The sequence below is a fragment of the Bactrocera oleae genome, chromosome 5, assembly GCF_042242935.1.
Source record: "Bactrocera oleae isolate idBacOlea1 chromosome 5, idBacOlea1, whole genome shotgun sequence".
NCBI lineage: Eukaryota > Metazoa > Arthropoda > Insecta > Diptera > Tephritidae > Bactrocera > Bactrocera oleae.
This window is the reverse complement of record NC_091539.1, coordinates 66,320,344-66,339,578: the sequence shown is the minus strand read 5'-3', so window position 1 is coordinate 66,339,578 and position 19,235 is coordinate 66,320,344. Positions and strand designations below refer to the sequence as shown.

The following is a 19,235-nucleotide window of genomic DNA, read 5'->3' as shown; positions in this document are numbered from 1 at the left end:
AATTTTCTTAAAGCCAGCGATGGCACTAGTAGACAATACTCTAACCTTGGCACATATAAAAAGAAATCCACGTTCATGCATACAACTATATACACAAGCATATGGATTCACCTGTTGCCAACTAATCTTAATTTAATACTAAATAACTAAGACATGAACCGACGGCCAGTAATGTGGAGCATAGCGGATTGCTATATGCATGCAAAAATATTATTAAAGTATGTATCTCTATAAGTACGTGTACCTACATACATATGGTGAGGAAATGAGCACGTACGCTTAGTATTCGTTCGAATATATAGGTGAACACGTACGTTTTATGTATGTACATACAAGTATATGTAGGTACACCTAGGAGTGCGTGGCTAAAATTACGTGCTCTTTTATTTTATGAAAAATTAATTACTCGTTTATCACAATTAAGCCATTAGACCTATTCCATATGCGCTGCGTTGATTTAAAGTCAATAAGCATTTCATTTCACTAGTTGCTTAAGTGGTTCGCCATCCTGGAAAGACTATTTAAGGACGAGCTGTGGAAGTGAAGAAAGTAATGGCTATAGAAGCGTAATCTCTTCCTCATTTTTTCGCACGGTTTTTTTTTTTTGGCTTAGTTTCTTGTTTTTGGTACATAATAAATAGTGCCAAAATATTGTTTTGTTTCCGTGCTGCTTTTGCCATTTAAACCAAAATTAGACAATATTGGCTTTTTGGCATAATAAAAGGAGAAATCTCTACGTAATCCCCTACCTTTAAACTGATGAACCGAAAGTGCTATGTAAAATTAAACTATCCGGTCTTACATCTATTTGAAGGTTATGACTCTTTTAAGCCCATATAAATTTATATTATGGTATATATGAGGTCGCTTAAAGTATTCGTGAGCAGGTTGCAAGAAAGCTCGAAACGAATTAAAAAAATACTGAACTTGATGAAATTTTTTACTTACAACAACATAGTAATTTGCTAGAGATCGTTTTTAAGCTCACATGTTATATAAACAATATCTTTATTGTGTTGGCTGTACTAGAAAACTGGAGATTTTATGTGTTTTAATCTAAAGAGAAATCCAGAAACCAAAAATGCAATACAGCCTCTTTGATTCGCCATTTCTTTACTTTTTGTTTTTGCGCTCTACCGCGCTTGTGAATACTGAAAATGATTGTGATAGTAAGCAATAAAAAAGTTGTCCAGGTAACTACAAAACAAACAAATTGAATACAAGAGAGTAAATACACCTCATCAAAGTGGTATAACCGTTTGCTATTTCTTTGTTATGCCAGTTCTGTGTTCTATTCAAGCAATTTTTAAGCTTTGTTCTCTTGGTAAAAAATTATATGAAAACGACAAAATATAATATTCAAAACACTGGACCTATGGATACCTCACTAAAGTATGAACGTACGTTTTTTTATCTCTATCTGATTATACCAGTTGTTTGTTCGATTCGCATCAATCTAAGGTTTCACGAGTCGAAAACAGCTAACGAAATCATAGAAAACTGTGAACGTATTATGAAGCAATAATATTTCTCTTGCTTTGAGTTCTATCAGACAATTTCTTTGTCTATCTCACTTAATCTCTAAAAAAGTAAAATTTTCCTAACAGGTCGCTTTCGAGCGTTTGTATTTTTATTGCTTATCTCTACAAATACTTAATTTCGCGCACAATACTACTCTTCCAACCATAACCTGTTAAACATATGGGCCAAATAAACTGTCATAGCACAAAGAGGATTGCATAAATAAATATAACGATTGTGATCGGACGCAAATAACTATGCAAATACATATGTATGTATGTATATAGCTCAGTACGTTTGGTATACCTATATTTTTTGCACATTTTTTCATATCCACGCAAATGTTTACTTCACAAACTTACATACAAATATATTGTATATAAACTTCTATGTACATTCAAATCCTTACTTCTTAGTGGTTATGCGTTATCGTACGCTTACCATATGGTACATGTTTTCAGCAAAGTCACATGCAAATCCATATGTGTAGGCGTATGTGTGGTTCATCCCATGTGACCTGAGATGTCTTCGCTACCAAGGGGGAAACGCGCACGGTATGAATATATAAAGTGAAAACTGTTTACTGAAAACTTTTAGCATGCCGAACCTTAGATTAAATAAATGCGAAAATGGGGCAAGAGTTGAATGTGTTAGCAGTTAAATTTCCAAACTTTTGCTCAATATTTTGCCACATGAATTTTCGGTACGAGTACGGGTATGAGCATACCTCTACAGGGTGCGTCAACTATTAAGTCGGTGAGTAAGTGGCTATTCAAGATAATTAGAGAATTTTTATTGTTAAAGCTTTGCGGTGTGATAGAACGCCCCCTTTTGCTGAAATCAGTAACGATTACGACCTTTTCCGGAATTAAATGGTAGATATAAATACCCATCGAAAGATCGAACACGATTTTCATAGCTTGTTTCATTTTGATTGAAAAAAATGTTAAAAACCTCACATCATAAATGGCGCACCCTGTATCTATGCATGTTTATATATTTATATTTTGACATAGAAATATTTGTGTGTGACGATGGTGACTAATGGTCAAACATAAAGTAAAATTCTAGTTAAAAATTCTTTAAAATGAATTTATTTATGGTGCTAAATATTTTTTCGCCCAACAGTTTTAGCAGGAATACAGAAATTCTCTAAAAGCTCTTATTTGCTTCGCTGAACTAGATGACTATATTTGAATATGATATAATTGAGGATTTGGGGAAAATTTCTAAGAAAAAAAGTTAGAGTTTGTAAACTGTTATTTATGCGCCTTTAATAAATTATAACTTAGTAAACTTACTAACTTTAAATCAAGCTTACTAACAAGAAATTGGGTTTATTATGCTTAAAACGCTCCAAATTATGCAGACAAATTTGTTTTCGATCCAATTTTTGTTGAATTGTTAACCTGTGCGGCACTAACTTTCCAAACAGATTTTTCATATGTAATTCTCGATGTTAAATATGAAGTATTCATTCGTCTGAGATGTCTATGGTATTAGCAATTTAATGCTTAGTCAAACTTGAATCTTCACTAACAATATTATGAATTTGCTTAATGATTTCTGGTGTGGTTGCGGTATTTGATCGTCCTTCGCCTAGTACGACCACGTTTAAACTCACCAGCCCAAAATTCAACGGTGCATTTTGTAGGTGAGGACTCTTTATACACTTCTAACAATTGTTCATAAATTTTCTTTGCTTTTAAAGCTTTCAAAACAAATAAATTAATCCCTGCGCGATATTAAATTTTTTCCATATTAAAAAAATACTCTGACACGTCAACTTCAAATGGCTTGTAAAGAAGGAATTAATTGACAGAATGACTTGTAACTTTGCATGTGTTTTTACGACAGATGTACCAACTTGAAAGAAAAAAAAAATTGGAGCTAGTAGTGCTATGTCTTGGTGAGAAGAGAAACTTTTCAGCCAACGTCTATATTCAATTTATAAATAAAATTAAACCATAAGAGGCTTGTCTAAGGCTATACACATAGCGTAGCGGAGAGCACTATAAATAACAGGCAAAGCGGAAGAAATAAGCTGAGAAAAACAATGAGTAAAGCAAGCGGTATTAGCATGCTCTTTTTCTTTTGCTATTTGACAGTTTGATGGATGGTTTTCTCAATTTTTTCGAATATATTAAAAAGAAAATGGAAAAACAAATAAGTCTTGTTTAGAAATCGAACTGTGACTGTGAAATAATTTGAACAAATGCTGGAATTAAAAAACATATTTTGAGACATTATGGAAACTCTACACTATGACTTTCTGCTGTAGTCTTTCAATTACTCACCACTCTTCTCACTCTTGTTTTTTGTCCATGCTAAACAATTTTATGAAGAAGCAATTTGAAGAAGGAATTAATGGGCAATTTTATAAATTGTTACAATATCTGTAGTTAATTTTGAGAGATATACGTAAAGCGTAAGTAAGCTTGTAGGTCCCTATAATGACCATAAAATGGCTCGTAATACTGATCATAGTTTATAAATTGCCTTCTGGTATCTTACTACTGTACTTTTTTCCATTTTCAGCAGACGCTATGGAGGTGATTTTACCTCTGATTCAGACTTTGCTTATGACAGAGTTGGCTCATTCCATCTTTCAAGAAGTCTTATTTTTTTATAGTCTGGCTCAAGTACTGTCGATACTGCTTACTCTACCTACTTCACCATCAACTACTGAAATTTTTTTTTTAAACTGAGTGCACCAGCTAAAATTTGAATTCTATTTTAGTTTGAGTCAGCTGACTAAGATTTTCAGACATCACACTGTTAATGCATGTCTCATTCGCATTCATACTCAAAGAAGTCGGCTCCGAGTCGAATTTATAATAGCATTAAGTTGTGGTAGTAGACTGTAGAATGTTTCATCTAGTTTTTAGTCTGATATAGAGTTATATGTTGTTTACGAGATTGGGTTTACTAAGTTGGATCTGGAGTTAGCTTTATTAATTGAAAAGTCGGTAATGTAGTTCGGTTTTTGTTGCAAATCTAGTGGCACCAGAGCGTTCACATATCCTTTTATCAGAGCTCAGCTACCTTGTTTCTTGTATATATCCATTTAATGTACATTGCTCCTCGGTGTTAGTATTTTAGCCTCCAGAAACCACATCAGACATCGATTAATGAAGAAAGTAGTGAAGAAATATCTCATGTAACCCTGGAGGTAAGAACCGGTTACAAAATGAGGTATTATTTTTTAATTTCACAAAATATTCTTTTAGGCTTTTTATAACTTTTAATAATTTGAATTTTCAAATTTAATTCAAGTACTTTTACATATTGTATTATATACATATTTTAAGTAAATTTGCTCGAGAAATATTAAATAAGCTTGAAAAAATTATTGAAATAAAGAATTCTACTTCAAATGACGTTGGAAACAGTCAATATTACGGGCATGCCGGGAATATTAATAAGCAGACACATATATATTTATATACTTCTCTGTATATAAGTATATAATAATTGCATTTGTAAGTGTATAAAAGAAACACTTTTTTATTTGCTGTGTGGGCATAAGAAATTATGTTTTATTCATGTCGCCGACACTTACCTTTGCTCTCGTCAACACAAATATGATATATTAATACACGCATCCTCATATATAAACATGCACATGATGACGCAAAATTTAATTTTTTCCTTTTGTTTTAATAGCATTTTCACATCTTTCAGTTTCTGCAATTTCATTTTTCTGTTCGATGGTTCTTTTGTAAAAAAAAAAAAAATAAATGTATGTGTTTTTTCATTTAATGTGTATGTATATTATATTGTATGTATATTATATATGTATAGCGCGTTTGTGCCTTTTTGGCCAACTCGACCACACTTCCACGCATTTATTTACTCCAAAGCAATTTTATATATATATTTGGGTGAATTTATTTTCTACTTTTTTTATGCTTCGTATGTGAAAGCTCATTTGCCGCTTAATGTCAGAATTGGAGTGGAAATCACTATTTGCTTGGCAGCTCAGCTTAATCACTGCCACACTGCTACTCCTCCATTCCTCCACTTCTCCACTTTGTCAGTTTGCTAGCAAAAGCACAGCTGCAACGCATTTGCTGGGCCACTAAATAACTAAATGAATGAATGTGCAAGAAAATATGCGTATTTCTTCTTTCCAGCCATTTGTATGTGTATTTGTTTATGCATTTGTATGTGTGCACGCATGTGTGTGTTCGCCTGTTTGCTTGCTTATACTGCTCGGTGACTAGCTGGCTGACATTCGTTCGTTTGTGCGGCAAGTTTAAGGTTAAAGTTCAAACTTTTATGGCAGCCAGTTAAGTGGTTGTGCGGCTGTGGGGGTGGTGGGATGGCGACGTTGCAGCAGCAAAGCGAATCAGCAGCAACAGCAATGACATTTAATGCATAAATTTAAGAAAGTTTCGAAATGGTTTTTGTTTGTCTTCACATTTCGGTTAACGAGCTTATAATCAACAGCCAGAGCTCCACTGACCCTAGAAGCTGTACTATGCCATTTTGCTGGCTTGCATATTACTTTTACAATTTCAGTTTGTGAGTTTTGTGAGCTTTGCAATAATTGTGGATTATGAGATTTATAATTGGTGGAATTCATAGAAATTAGATTTGAGGCATTGAAACAAGTCTCGTTAGGAAAGCGCTGTGTGTATGAATGCGTGTTGATTAAGGTTGTTTATTATATAAAAATTAAGTTGGTAATATTGCAAGTATATAATATAGCCTTTGTAATTCATAAAAGCTTATTCCTTGAAAGAAATTTTCTAATTAAGTGTGTGCTCGCTTAGTTTAGTTATAGATTTGGCTTGAATACGGCTTTGTTATGAGGATAAGCCAATGGATGGATATGCAGCTACAGAAGCTTTAGAAGCTACTAGTATGCATAAAACTCATCTATAAGCTGCTTTGGCTTAAGATAGTGTGAATAAGAGATTCTTCTATATAGCGTCGACCTCAATAGAAAATACTGCAATAAGAAGTAATGAATCGGGAGTTGGAATCTCTATATTGGATAGCTATGTCAAACCATCAAAATTATAACTCAAACCCACAAGATCTTATATACAAAAAGTTTATGCAAATATTTCTCCTTTCTGTCATAGATAACTCTTGAGCATAAATTTTTTTCAATAAGCTTTGAAAGGATCTTAATATGGATAGGAAAGCTGCTCTGTAAATAGTCTCTATAAGCTAAGACAAAAAGAAACGTTAACTTCGGGTCTAAAGCTATACTGCTCCTCACAAATAAAAAAAGTTTTCCATACAAAGACTGGTTTTTGATCGATCAGTTTGTAGAGGAGTTGTTTTCTATAGTGGTTCGATATCGGCGGTTCCGAGAAATGAGCAATTAATAAACAGGAAAGGCCGTGTGAAAAATTTCAGATCCATATTTCCAGAATTCTAGTCTCTCAATTTGCGTTTATACACACAAATGGATAGACAGGCGGATATGGCTAGATCGACTCCGCTTGTTAAGCTTACAGTTTATATACGTATATATAATATTTTATAGGATATCCGATATTTTCTTCTGAGTGTTACAAACTTCGGGGAAAACTTAAAATACTCTGTACGGAGCATTAGAAGCTTTCGTCTCCAGATTTATAGTCTCAGAAAGCTTTCACGCTCGCGCAGCTTTCGAGAAAACTTTTTAAGGTTTTATCGAAATCTTTCGGGTTACAGACGAATATTAGACCTTTTCAAGACAACTGCATAAATTATTACTGTTTGAATAATTCTCATACCAAAAATTGATCAATAAGCTTATATTCGTATACAAGCACACGAACAAACTTATAATAGATATTTATCTTCAATAACAAATATTTACTTGTTTACCCATCGAAGATTTGGGTAATAAAGCACAGCGCACTTGTTATTGAATAGCTAATGAGGCGTGCATTGATTGGCGATAAAATTGAAAATTGCAAAGAAGAACAATGCATATGCTTTTTTGTAGTGAACAGAGGAATAATATATGTAAATAGAAGCGGCGATTTTCAACGAAGAAATAAATATTATACTCGCAATATTATTTTTATTACGAGACTTTTTTATGTAGCATAATAGCAATTAACCTTTTTGTTTAAAATACACTTTTGGGCAGTTGTTTAGCAAGATTCTAATGGGTTTATGGTTTTAATAAATTGTTCTAAGAATTTTTGTAATTCTTTAATTACCTATAAGGCCTAAATCAGTAAATTCAAAAATATCCCACTAAATGATTCAAAGCCGCTTTTTTTATTTCATTTTTTCTATATTTCGTAGTAACAGCTATTTAGTCGGGTCTTTTTTCCATAGTAATGTACAATGTAGATATTTTTTATATCAAGAGAAAGTAGAGGCTTCAAAAAACATAAAGCCTACTGACTTTTTACAAAAATCTGTTATTTTTATTATTAATTGTAAATTTTGAGGTTATATGAAAAACGTTTTAATAAAAAAAGTTATATATTATTCATTATATACAATTTTGACCGATAATTTTTTCTATAGGACTAGTAGTTTTTTTCGGAAATCGAGTTAAACCGATTTTAACGTATTAAAATTCAACCACGCCCCTACTCTTCCTCTTTTTGACATCAGCTCATGCGTTATTAATTCTCTTTTATTTTATTTTTTTTAATTTTACCTTTCGTCTCCAATGGGTTTCAACCTGCTATGCATTTCTTTCACTTCTTATCATTTTCAAAGGCTTCTGCACTGTTCTAAAATAAATTTATCTGTTCTTGCATATATATGTATAGACTAAGGTTAGCAGATGTGTCTATCGATTTATTTGTCAATTTGAATATGGATATCTATTCATTTTTCTAACTGCATGACAGCTCGACATACATACAAGTATATATATTTTTCTTTAATTAATTTTACAGCACTCTCTGACTAAACGACGCCTAGTTAATTAATATTTCAGGACGGCTGATGAAAATTTGTTTTCGCAAAAGTAATATATATATTTATATATATATATAACTATATTTGTTATATATAACTATATTTGTTATATATATACATAAATAATTTTCATCAAATTAAAAATAACGAATTCGCATAAGTTAGAGCTAAGCAAGGCTTACTGTATAAGGTTGGAATATGCTAAATTCAGAAAGTTAAATTTGTTATGTTGAAATACCTATATATAATATATGTAAAATACTTCCAACTTTTTTATATAAGTTATTAAATGATTTTTGATATAGTTTCGATCTTTTTACGAGGTGTAGAACTTATATTTTAAATAAAACACTGAAAAATATATGAAAATGCCAATTTTACGATACTTAGCGTCTGAATAGAATTTTATCGAATGAGGACAATCCTGTGGGACCGATTTTGTGCGACACTTTCCTAGAAAGTTGTAGATGCTTCATCAGCATGGGTTATTGACTTGATGTACAAGTATGCTCACAAAAAGTGTTAATGTAAAATTGAGGTGATTGCTTAGACAGCTATTCCTTTATGAAATCTTACACCTCTAAAAGAACACTTTATATATGTATATATATATAATATATAAATGTTTATATGTATCTAGTTGTCGTATTAAAGTTAAATACAAATTTGGGTTATTGGAATGGTTTGCAAATACCAAACTTAATATTGTTACATGTTATTTTCTATAACAACACGCTGTATTTAAGTGGTTATATCTACTTGTTAATTTCAAAACAATGATTTCTTTTTTCATGCATATTTCGAATGTACATATCGATAATTGATTATACTTGTATTTTCCGTAAATTTGAAGTTGATCCAAAAAATAATTTCGAAGCTTATTGGTAAAATTTGTGAGAATTTCTGAACTTAGTGTAAATGGCTCCCAAAACTTGAAACGGGCTTCTAGAAACGCCGTTTTCAAAATGGATGAGAAGAGTTTCTACAAAAGGCCTGGACCGATCGACTTGAAATTACCTTCTTTGATATATTTGATAATGATCAAAGGAATAATAATTTCGATTTTTTAAGTCACTATTACATGTATATTTTTTTACAACAATTTATTTAGTTTTGGCCAATTTAGTAAAAAAAAAATTTTTTTCACTAGTCCTTCAATGATGTCCTGTACTCATCCATAGTAATAATCAATTTTTTGGATTTATGGATCTGAGTCACCTTAAAAAAGAACAATCTTCCTCACCGCCAGACACCTCTTTGCGGAGGTCCTACTGGAGATCGGCTACGGAATGAAGAGAATACAAATAAATCGCCGATTATAAAACTATATTGAATTCTTTTAATGTGCGTTATTCTATTTATTTATTAAATAAAATAGCTATTTACAACAAATATTAGAAAAACGCGTTTTTCTGACTTGCAAGTGGATACAACCCTTTAACCCCGTATATTGCTGATATATTTATCTCTATCTCATATAAGGTATATTTATCTACATAAATTGTGTTGCCCCATTTAGGGAAAAACGAATATTATTTTATTGTCACAACCATTCGCCATTAACATAAGCTAGTTAAATGCCAAAATCACAGCGCTAATATCAGTAAATGCTGAATTGACAGCAAAATAACGGTGCACATTAGCTAGCGCGAGCCCATTTGCGATACATCAATCTCCTCACGCCCACATATTTAAGTGTGTGTGTGTGCTGTTTATTGAACACTTGCGTGTGCTACACAAAATGGCTATTTATGCGAAGTGATTTTGAGTGGATTGTTGTGTTTGTACTCATGGGCACTCAGTCCATTCGAATTATGTTGAGCATTCACACTCGCTCGTGTGTGTGAGTGTGTGGGTTGCACTGCACGCGCATCGGAAATAAAAAACGCTTATTACTTTATTTGCGATTTTATTATCGTCATGTGCATGTAAATATTTATTTATTTTTGTATTTTTAATGTTTGTGTGGTCCGTTATTTACTCACTTGCTGTGTAAAGTAATAAAATGACGCTGCAAAAGAAGTGTATTATACATACTCATACACATACTCGCACACACAAAAGTACAATGCTGTTTGCTTATTGGCTTGGAAGCACTTGGCGTAATTTACTTGGCTGGCAACTCATTAACAGAAGTTCTGAAATTGAAATGTGCTCTCATAAATGAAATTTCAGCTTCACAATATTTGCTTTTAATTTCAAGCAAAAACAAAATTATGTAATGTACACATTTAAGTATATATATATATATGTATGTGTATGTGTGGTAGGTGAATTTGCCAACTAAAACTTTGCTTACACGCGTCTCACATATTTAAAAGGTCATTAATTGTGAAAATTAAGTCATTTGTCTTATGTGAAAAGGGGTTATTTAAATCAAGCTGCGTTGGAGTGAAATAAGCGCGTTATGTGGCTTATGAGCAGCCGAAATTTGGCTGCCTAGCAAATATTTATTAAATATTTTAGGCTTTCTAAAAGGTAAATATTAGGCATCAAAACTTTCGGTGCATAAATTGTCGCGATTTTATGCTTTGTTTAATATTTTGAATAATTTTCAAAAAAAATCGTTATCAGCAAATGCAGGCTTTCAAAGCAAACAACAATATACAATATATACAATATATTCCAATAGGCTCATGCCGTTGCATTTTTAATTTGTCATGAAATTTGCGTGTCGGCAAATCTGCGATAGACAGACAAATGACCGCAAAGTCTCTGCTTGTCGCGTCGCTGTCGTACATTTACCGGTTTGTATGCGTCTAAATGCCTGAGTTCAATGCCACATCACGTGCGTCGTAACACGGTATGCAAATATATGCCTATGAAAGCATTAATTTTGAAATATCCATAAAATCAACGCGAGGCACAATGCAACTTTATATACAGACATACATTTTTTACAACTGTTTTTACACTTTACATATATACGAGTATATTTGCATTACTGAGTATCTGCACACTTAATTTGTTTTTACCGCAAGTTTTAATGTGAGTTTCAAACAGTTGATACAGTCAATTGCATAACAAGCTGTTGCTTGCGCTGGTGTGCGTTTTTATAATAGCTGCTTGTAAAGATGCATATTAAGTCATGTACTCGTATGTATGTATGTGGCAAGTCCAAAAGTGTAAGATATGAGGTATTCGAGCGCATGAGAAAGAGTTCAATGGCATTTTTATATCTACCATGGTATGCCTTTTGAAGAACGCAATTGTGTGTGTGCGTAATAAAAAATTTCAGAGAATAAATGTTCATTTTAGCAGCAGCTCTTTGTTTTGATTATTCTTTTGTATGGAGAATAATTGGTTTATTGTGAATTTTGACATGTATTTGTTATGTTCCTACTAAGCAGTAGAGGGAAATATAGTAGCAAATCTGCAGTTTGAAAATTATTGCAGCTATTATCTATAAATTTTATTGTGAAGAATATATAAAGGCATATATATTTCTTATGTAAAATAAGTTTTGAAGGTTACATTAATTGTTTATTTTATTTAATTACTAAGAATAGTCCTCATTTTCAATTCTAACTCTAATAATATATTTGAAACGGAATTCCTAATATAATTAAACGCCATTATACAAGCATTTTTAGAATGAATTTATTATTTTATTATTTTTATTACTTAAGTTTTACAATAATCAATGGTCTATATTGCGTATACGTAATTTTTATATACAGGAATAAAGCTCGTACATAATATAAAGGGTGAGTGCGACGCTAGTAGTTAGAATAGCCAAGTAATAACCTGTATGTTTCTCGGTAGTCAATACCCTTATTTTAGTTTTAGATTAGTCAAGCAAAGTTTTCCAAAAAAAAAATTTTAAAACGGCTTAGTTTTCTTGAATAACTTAAATAAACTGTGTTTGATTGAGAAACTCATTTAAAATTAATGAAAATATCTAAACTGTACAAATTGTAAGCTATACTTTTTTTATTATTTGGAAGCTCTGGCTGTAATTAAATTCTGGTAATCAATGTGCTACAGTGCGTATACGTAATTTTTTATTCAAATACTGTTTAAAATATTCCTATAACCCAGTGTGTTTAATACGCGTACGTTTCTACACGTAGAAAAAAAAACGGTTTCATTTCGTTGTTAGCGATGTATTTCGGTAATAAATTTCCAAAGATTACTTTATATCAGTCATAATAAATTCTAAAGTGTCTTGCTTTTCTTTTGTGCTTCTTTTTATTTGTGTAAGAAAATTAACCAATTATACTAAAAATATTTAAAATTTACAAAATGAGCAAATTGTAAGCTATTATTAGTATATTGAAGCTTTAGCCATACTGAAGATTTTGCTACATAAGGATTACGCTGCGTATACGTGACTTTCTATTAATTTGTATTTGATAATTTAATTGGTGTGGAACGTTTCTATATATCTGCAGATGTACGTTTTTGTTTAACACGCTATGCTAAATTTGGTCTTTGAGTGAGTGTGAATACCAAGATAATATCCTCAAAAAAATTAGCAAGCAGTTTTAAATTTTTTGATTGGTCGTTTCCATCCAATTTAGGAAAAAAAAATCTTACAGCAATGATATTTGATCTTATTTTTAGAAAACGTATTTCTTATGTATGGCATTTTTAAATGTTTTATTTATGATTTTTTTATGTTAGCTGATTTTAGTAACTCTTCAGAGTAAGTAAGAAAATCCTTACATAAATATATGGTAGAAGCATGCATGTTGCTAAGCATTGAATGTTTCTTTGCTCTAAAAAAAGTGTGAAATACTTGACCTGCGATAACAGAATTTTTTGTCCTCAAATCGTTTGAGAAAGATTAGAAGCTATAAATGTTGGCTTATCATGCAGCGGTGTGCTTATATTCATTGCGCTTGAACTGAAAAATAAAATATTTTTTCTAATGATAAGAAATAGCATCAAACTCACAAACGTTGATTCTTTGTGCATGGTGCTTTAGAAAAAAACCATATTAAATCTTATGCCACCAATAAAAAAGTCTGAATTTGCCTAACAAATATTTTAAGCGATTCATACATACATATTCAAGCGATATACATAACCGCATTGACACCCACTCCAGTAATCAGTCAACCATCGAGCGTAAAACTCGGAAAGTGTTGGGTAAAATGAAATGGTAAAACGATAGTTGAAGCAATAGCGTATAGAAGTAAACGCAAGCCTCTGTGACTTTTTAGTTTTTTTTTAACATATTCATTTCCATTTTCACTTTTCCGCTTTGTGTAGTTGGTGGAAGCACCACAGAGTGTCGACTAAAAAATGAAACAAAATTGATTTTCCGGTCCCTCGGAAATACAGTGGATACAACCCACGCCCTTAACTGTGCGGCTAAAGCATCCTTCTACTTCACAAATAGCCACAGCTAAAAGCCAGCAAAAACAAAAAAAAGTGGGCAATACTGATAGTGACAAGATTAGATTAGTTCAGAAAGTGACTGCAACAGAGTTTAGAACAGATTCGAACAATGCAAACAGCGATAAAGGATATTATGACAATGATACTGTCGAAGTGCGACAAATCAGAAAAGTTTCTGCAAAATTGCAAAATTCGTTGAAATCAGATTACAATAAGCTTTAGCTTGCACTTTTAAATTTGCTTTTACCCAATTGTATTTGCTTCGTAGGCGGTTTGTTCATGTGCCAGCCAAAGGAGTGCTATAATCAGCTGCCTATCTTAAATAATCAAATTATTTTTAGTCGGCATGCCTCCGCAGCTCGCTTTGGTTGTTCGCTCTGGCTGCATGGCCACCCGCTTCCTGCACACATGCCTCCGCTGACTGCTCACCTCTCTTCAGATGAAATTCTTGTTGGATTTGTGTTTCGATGCTTTGCTTTGATCTTATTTTTGGAGCTCCATTGCTACATAAAAGGTGGCTTTTAGCAAAACCATTTTGGACAAGCATTTTTACAACTTCTAATTCCGTTAAATGCAGCAAAAATGCTTTAAATAAGAAGCAAATAAATTACTTTTCTTATGGAGTGGATGGTATGACCTTTGTGCGGAAATTATTTACATTAAATTGTTTGCATATTATTTCACATAAAGTTTTGATTGTGTAAAGTTATGAAAATTAATATGCTTGCTTGGTAAATTGCTGGTATTTAAGTGGTATATCTGATACACTTAACATTCCTGAGGTTAGAGAAAACTTGGTTTTGCTTTTCAGTTGAAATATTTTGTATTAAACTAATATGATGGCATGAGTTTGGTAGTCGTGGCATTTCCAGTGGGTTGCCTTCTGAAAAACATTACGTTCATTTGCGCATCGAATCAACTCAGAAATTTTTTTCTTAGACATTCATTAATGATGATTTTTACTACTACCATAAACATTACAGTATAAATGGACTCTTATTTAATCCGAAAACTTGTCGAATAGAAAAGTTTTCAAAAAAAAAACTTAATTTTTATCGGGCAGTGTCTATGGCGGCTATATGCTATAGTAATTTGTTCAGAAATTATTCGGTTGTTTTTAACAATAATCCATGCCAAATTTCGTGAAGATATCTCGCCTTGCGTTTTTTACACAAGAACTTGGTTTTGATTTTCAGTTTGAATGACAGCTGTATCACACATATAGTCATTAACATTGTGTTTTTATGTTAAAATTTTAACCAAATTGAAAATTTTGCACCACCACAACAACAAATAATTTGTTAAAAAATTATAAAAAAATATTCACTATTAATTAAAATAATGCAATAGACTAAAAATAGGCGCAGAGGAGTATTTAAACTCAAAGGTAGACTACCGTTATGCGCATACAAATACATAGATGTTGAAATATTTAAAAATAGAAAAGTACAAATGAAATGTAATGCAATTATTAGAATTGCAATTGCAGCTTCGTCGCTTCTGCATAGTTCACTACTATATTCAATTACTGCGGGGTAATTAACGCCTCCATAGCGCTTGTATTTCTAATTTGTTTGACTAGCAGCGTTGCATGTGAAATGCACAAATGTCAAAAGGTGGGAGTTGAATGGGGTTCAATTATACACAAATACATGTACAGTTACCATTACATTTACGCTATGCCTTGGAAATAATGCATATATTGGGTGTATGATGTGTTCTTGTGATGCAGAGACTAATTGTGTAAATTAAGTGCATATTTCAAATGCAATTACTCCCAAAAATTTTCAACTTAATTTATTTTTCAAAGTAATTAAATAATTACACCAATTAATTAAATTATGAATGAAAAATTGCTGCATTTCTAAGATTAATATGATTAACACTAAAACTTTTGTGGTATAAAGTTAATGATGTTGTTAAACTCTATATAAAAGACTCGAGTTTACATTTTGTGTTTTTTAACAAACATCTATAATTTATTCAATTTTAGTATTCCAGTAACTCTGAAGTTTTTGGTGATTATAAGCTCTGCAGCAAAGTAGAATTGTATTTTATAAACACCAAAGTAAGTTATGCTTAAATATATTTTTGGTGTGGTCCGTGTTTGTGATTAGTGTTTCATGGTAAATCTCAAAAGGTATATTAAACTCGGGCTTAGAACTAGATAATCCTTTTCAAAATCGAAGTTGGTTGAAAAAGTGTTGAAAATATAAAGATGCAGTAACACTTAATAGCTTTTATAAGAAGAATTAAAGTAATTTGTTTGCATTGGGGTTATGAGTAGTGTTTAGTGGTAAACACCAAAAGGTACTTAAAAATCTAGTTTGGTCTTGGAATCCTTTTCGAAATACACTTTGTTCGAAAAAGCGTAAAATAGGGATAGGAAATAAAGTCATTAAAGCTTTCAACTGGGCTTGTCAGTTGGGTCTGGTAAAGTCTTAAACAGCTACGCATATACTGGAGCGGTATTAAGATCTAATAATAAAGACTAATATCGATGTTATTAGGTAAAAAGTGATTGGAGAAGGTTGGTTATTCTTTATGGCGAAATTATATTATATAATATGAGATTGATATGAACTATATGATATGCTGAGAAATTGGCTGATGAGTTTGTCATTCGATGGGTGCTCGAGATTGTCTTCTTTACTAAAAAGCATTTTGTAATATCTATGTCCGTGCACTGTATTGTCCCAACGCACTTCTCCTATCATGTGTTTGGTTACAAGTTTCTCTGTTCAAAGAACGAAAAATGGAAGAACTTTGAATTGCTGAATTACCAGGACCCGTAAAATCTGTTATTAGCTGCCGCTTTATCATCGGAAGATACGTAACTCATTTTGCGTAGTCGTAAACCCCAACATTACAAGCATGAAATATAATATTTAGCGTATTGTTTTCTTAACATAACTCAAAAATAGGTACATTGTATATCCAACAACCGGTCTCCTCAATACCACGGCATCCAACTCACATACAACAGTTAAGCCACTATTTTACTAAATCGAGGTAGATTGTAATTTGGCAGTCTCGGAGCATTTGACCAGGGAAAGTCTGTAATAAGTGACTCTACACGAATTTTTATTCTCTCTCTCTCTTACTAAGCAGTTCAACCAAATCTTTACAGGCATTCCTTAAATTCACCTTAAGAACAGTCTAACTATTTGTCAATTTGATTCAGAAGTCAATCATGTAATAGAACCTTCATTTCTTTTTATTTCTCATGAAGATACACAAAGTAGAACTAGTATTATAAAACATTTATGCAAATCGAACACCTGTATGCCGGTCTAGGTAATAGAATTACAATAACTACAAGCTCATTGCATGATCTTTCCGCTACTTTGCATATCTTTAAAGATGGTTTCACAACAAATTGTAGCCTGCGGACATGGTATTGCTGGTACTGCACGCGCATTAAGCTCAGTTCACGTAGGTACTACAAGTATTTACATAACCCACCCAGTGTGTTGGCGCCGCCGTACGCCATTGTCCTCATTCGATTGACTGGCGGATTCACCTCATAATCGTCAATGTCGCATCAACAAAATGCCGATGAAGGACATTGTGCCACATTTGTGTTGGCGTCGACGAGGACACGTAAGTTGGCGACAGACGTGGGTCTCCGAACGCCAGCCGCGTGATAATGCTCCAGCGCAGTTGAGGTTTGTAGGTTGGGGAGTAGGTGCTTTGGTAACTTAAATGGAATCACTGCCGTTGCAAATGTGCACAGGGTCGTTGTCCAACTTACTTGGTGTGATTAAGTGACTCAATGTTTGTTTTTATTTGTTTGGCTGTTGTTTGTTGTGTACAGTGGGATCTACCATATGTAGACGCCGGCACCGAAGAGACTTGCAATTCTGTAGAGATTAGTCGGCTCGGTATACACGTACAGTCTGTTTAATAAAAGGCAAATATATTTATTGCTTACAGTTGTGCGTTCAGAAAACAAATAAGAAAGTATAAACTTAAACAACGAAACGAATTTTAGGTGAAATTTCTTAGGATTGTGTAAAGAATAACTATGTTTCTTCTGGGATCACACTAGAGGTATGTCTATTACTCGATTCTTGGGACTAGCAAGAGTTTGCTTATTATTTATTAAATATGTAACGAGTACCACAGAACTTCATTGGCTTCGATTATCTCGAAATAATTTAAGAAATTCGGGTAGAAACAGTATCTAAGTCTAAGAACTCTGGAGTGATTTTCAAAGTAAAAATGATGTGCAAGAAGATAAATCGAATACATTTTTATTATAATTTTCGAATATTTTACACAATTTCAGAAACTTTTAGTTTAAGAATGATTCGGGTGAATCGCGGTCTACATGAAGTGTCTTTCTTTCAATACCGATTATCCTCATCGCTCAACAAATGAGTATATAAGAATTAATCTCGAAAAGGCTGTCTTTTTGGCACTCTGGATAAAACTTTTTTGACGAGCTCAAGGCGTTTTGTCAATATGCGGGTGTTTTTTTCATCTATACTTGGGAGGTCTAAGCATCAGAATGGATCTAGTTGTTCCAATTGGATTATTCGTGGTGCCACGTATATCAGTCTGTTCACATAATCTAATCAAACCTTTTACTCGGAAACTTGAAATTAAGTAAATCTGATTTTAGATCAATGCATTTATATTTTTCAACACGTCAGCATTTTTAAACTTGTTTAGGGAATGTCTTTTGTCGCTACATAAAGAAAAACAAAAACAAAAATATGAGAATCGAATCGCTTACGTGGCAGTAGGGCGTTCGTAACCGTTAGGGAACCGGATTTATAGCAAAAAAAATGAGGAATGTTTTATGAACAATGAGTCCGAGTCTCCGGTCAAAAGAATATATATTTATACATAACTCATCTGTTCTGAATCAGTTCCACAGCAGAATTTTCTTATTCAGAAATCCTGCCAGCTGTCGTATATACATATATACAGGTATGAAGTTCTGAATAAGAAAATTCTGCTGTGGAACTGATTCGCTACTTTGTGTGGTTAGTAAAGCGAACTTTTATAGGTCGCCTCGTAAATAATACAATTAAGCTAAATGGCCGGAAGGAAAGTGTGCGAGAATATTTTGTTTCATTAACTCAGCTGCAACATTTTGTGGCACACAGCATATACACTACATGTTCATATATGTTATGTAGATATTTGATGAGTAATGCGGCAGCAATTAACGGTCAATGCACGTTTTGGCTAGCCACTTGTTGCTCCATTGGCCAACTGCGACGGTTGTGTACTGCTTAATGACTGTGTTTAGTACTTAACGCTTGCTGTGTCGCGTCGCGCCATGCAGCCAGCACGCTTTTATAAATATATTTCACGTGTTGCTGTTGTTGTTAAATTACTTGACATTGTAGGCTTCCTTGCCAACGCCGCGAGTTTCTTTTGATCCTCTGCTGCTGTTCGACCGACCAACGGACTGAGTGCTGCTGCCAACCCTGCTGACGCTAAGTGCACTGATGTCGGTAATGGTG

General features: G+C 32.8%; 1 protein-coding gene across 1 annotated transcript in view; it reads left to right on the top strand.

The window, feature by feature from the left end:
- Positions 1 to 19,235, top strand: part of tbc (trabuco) — a 32,125-nt gene that overhangs the window by 3,910 nt on the left and 8,980 nt on the right. The window lies entirely within an intron of this gene.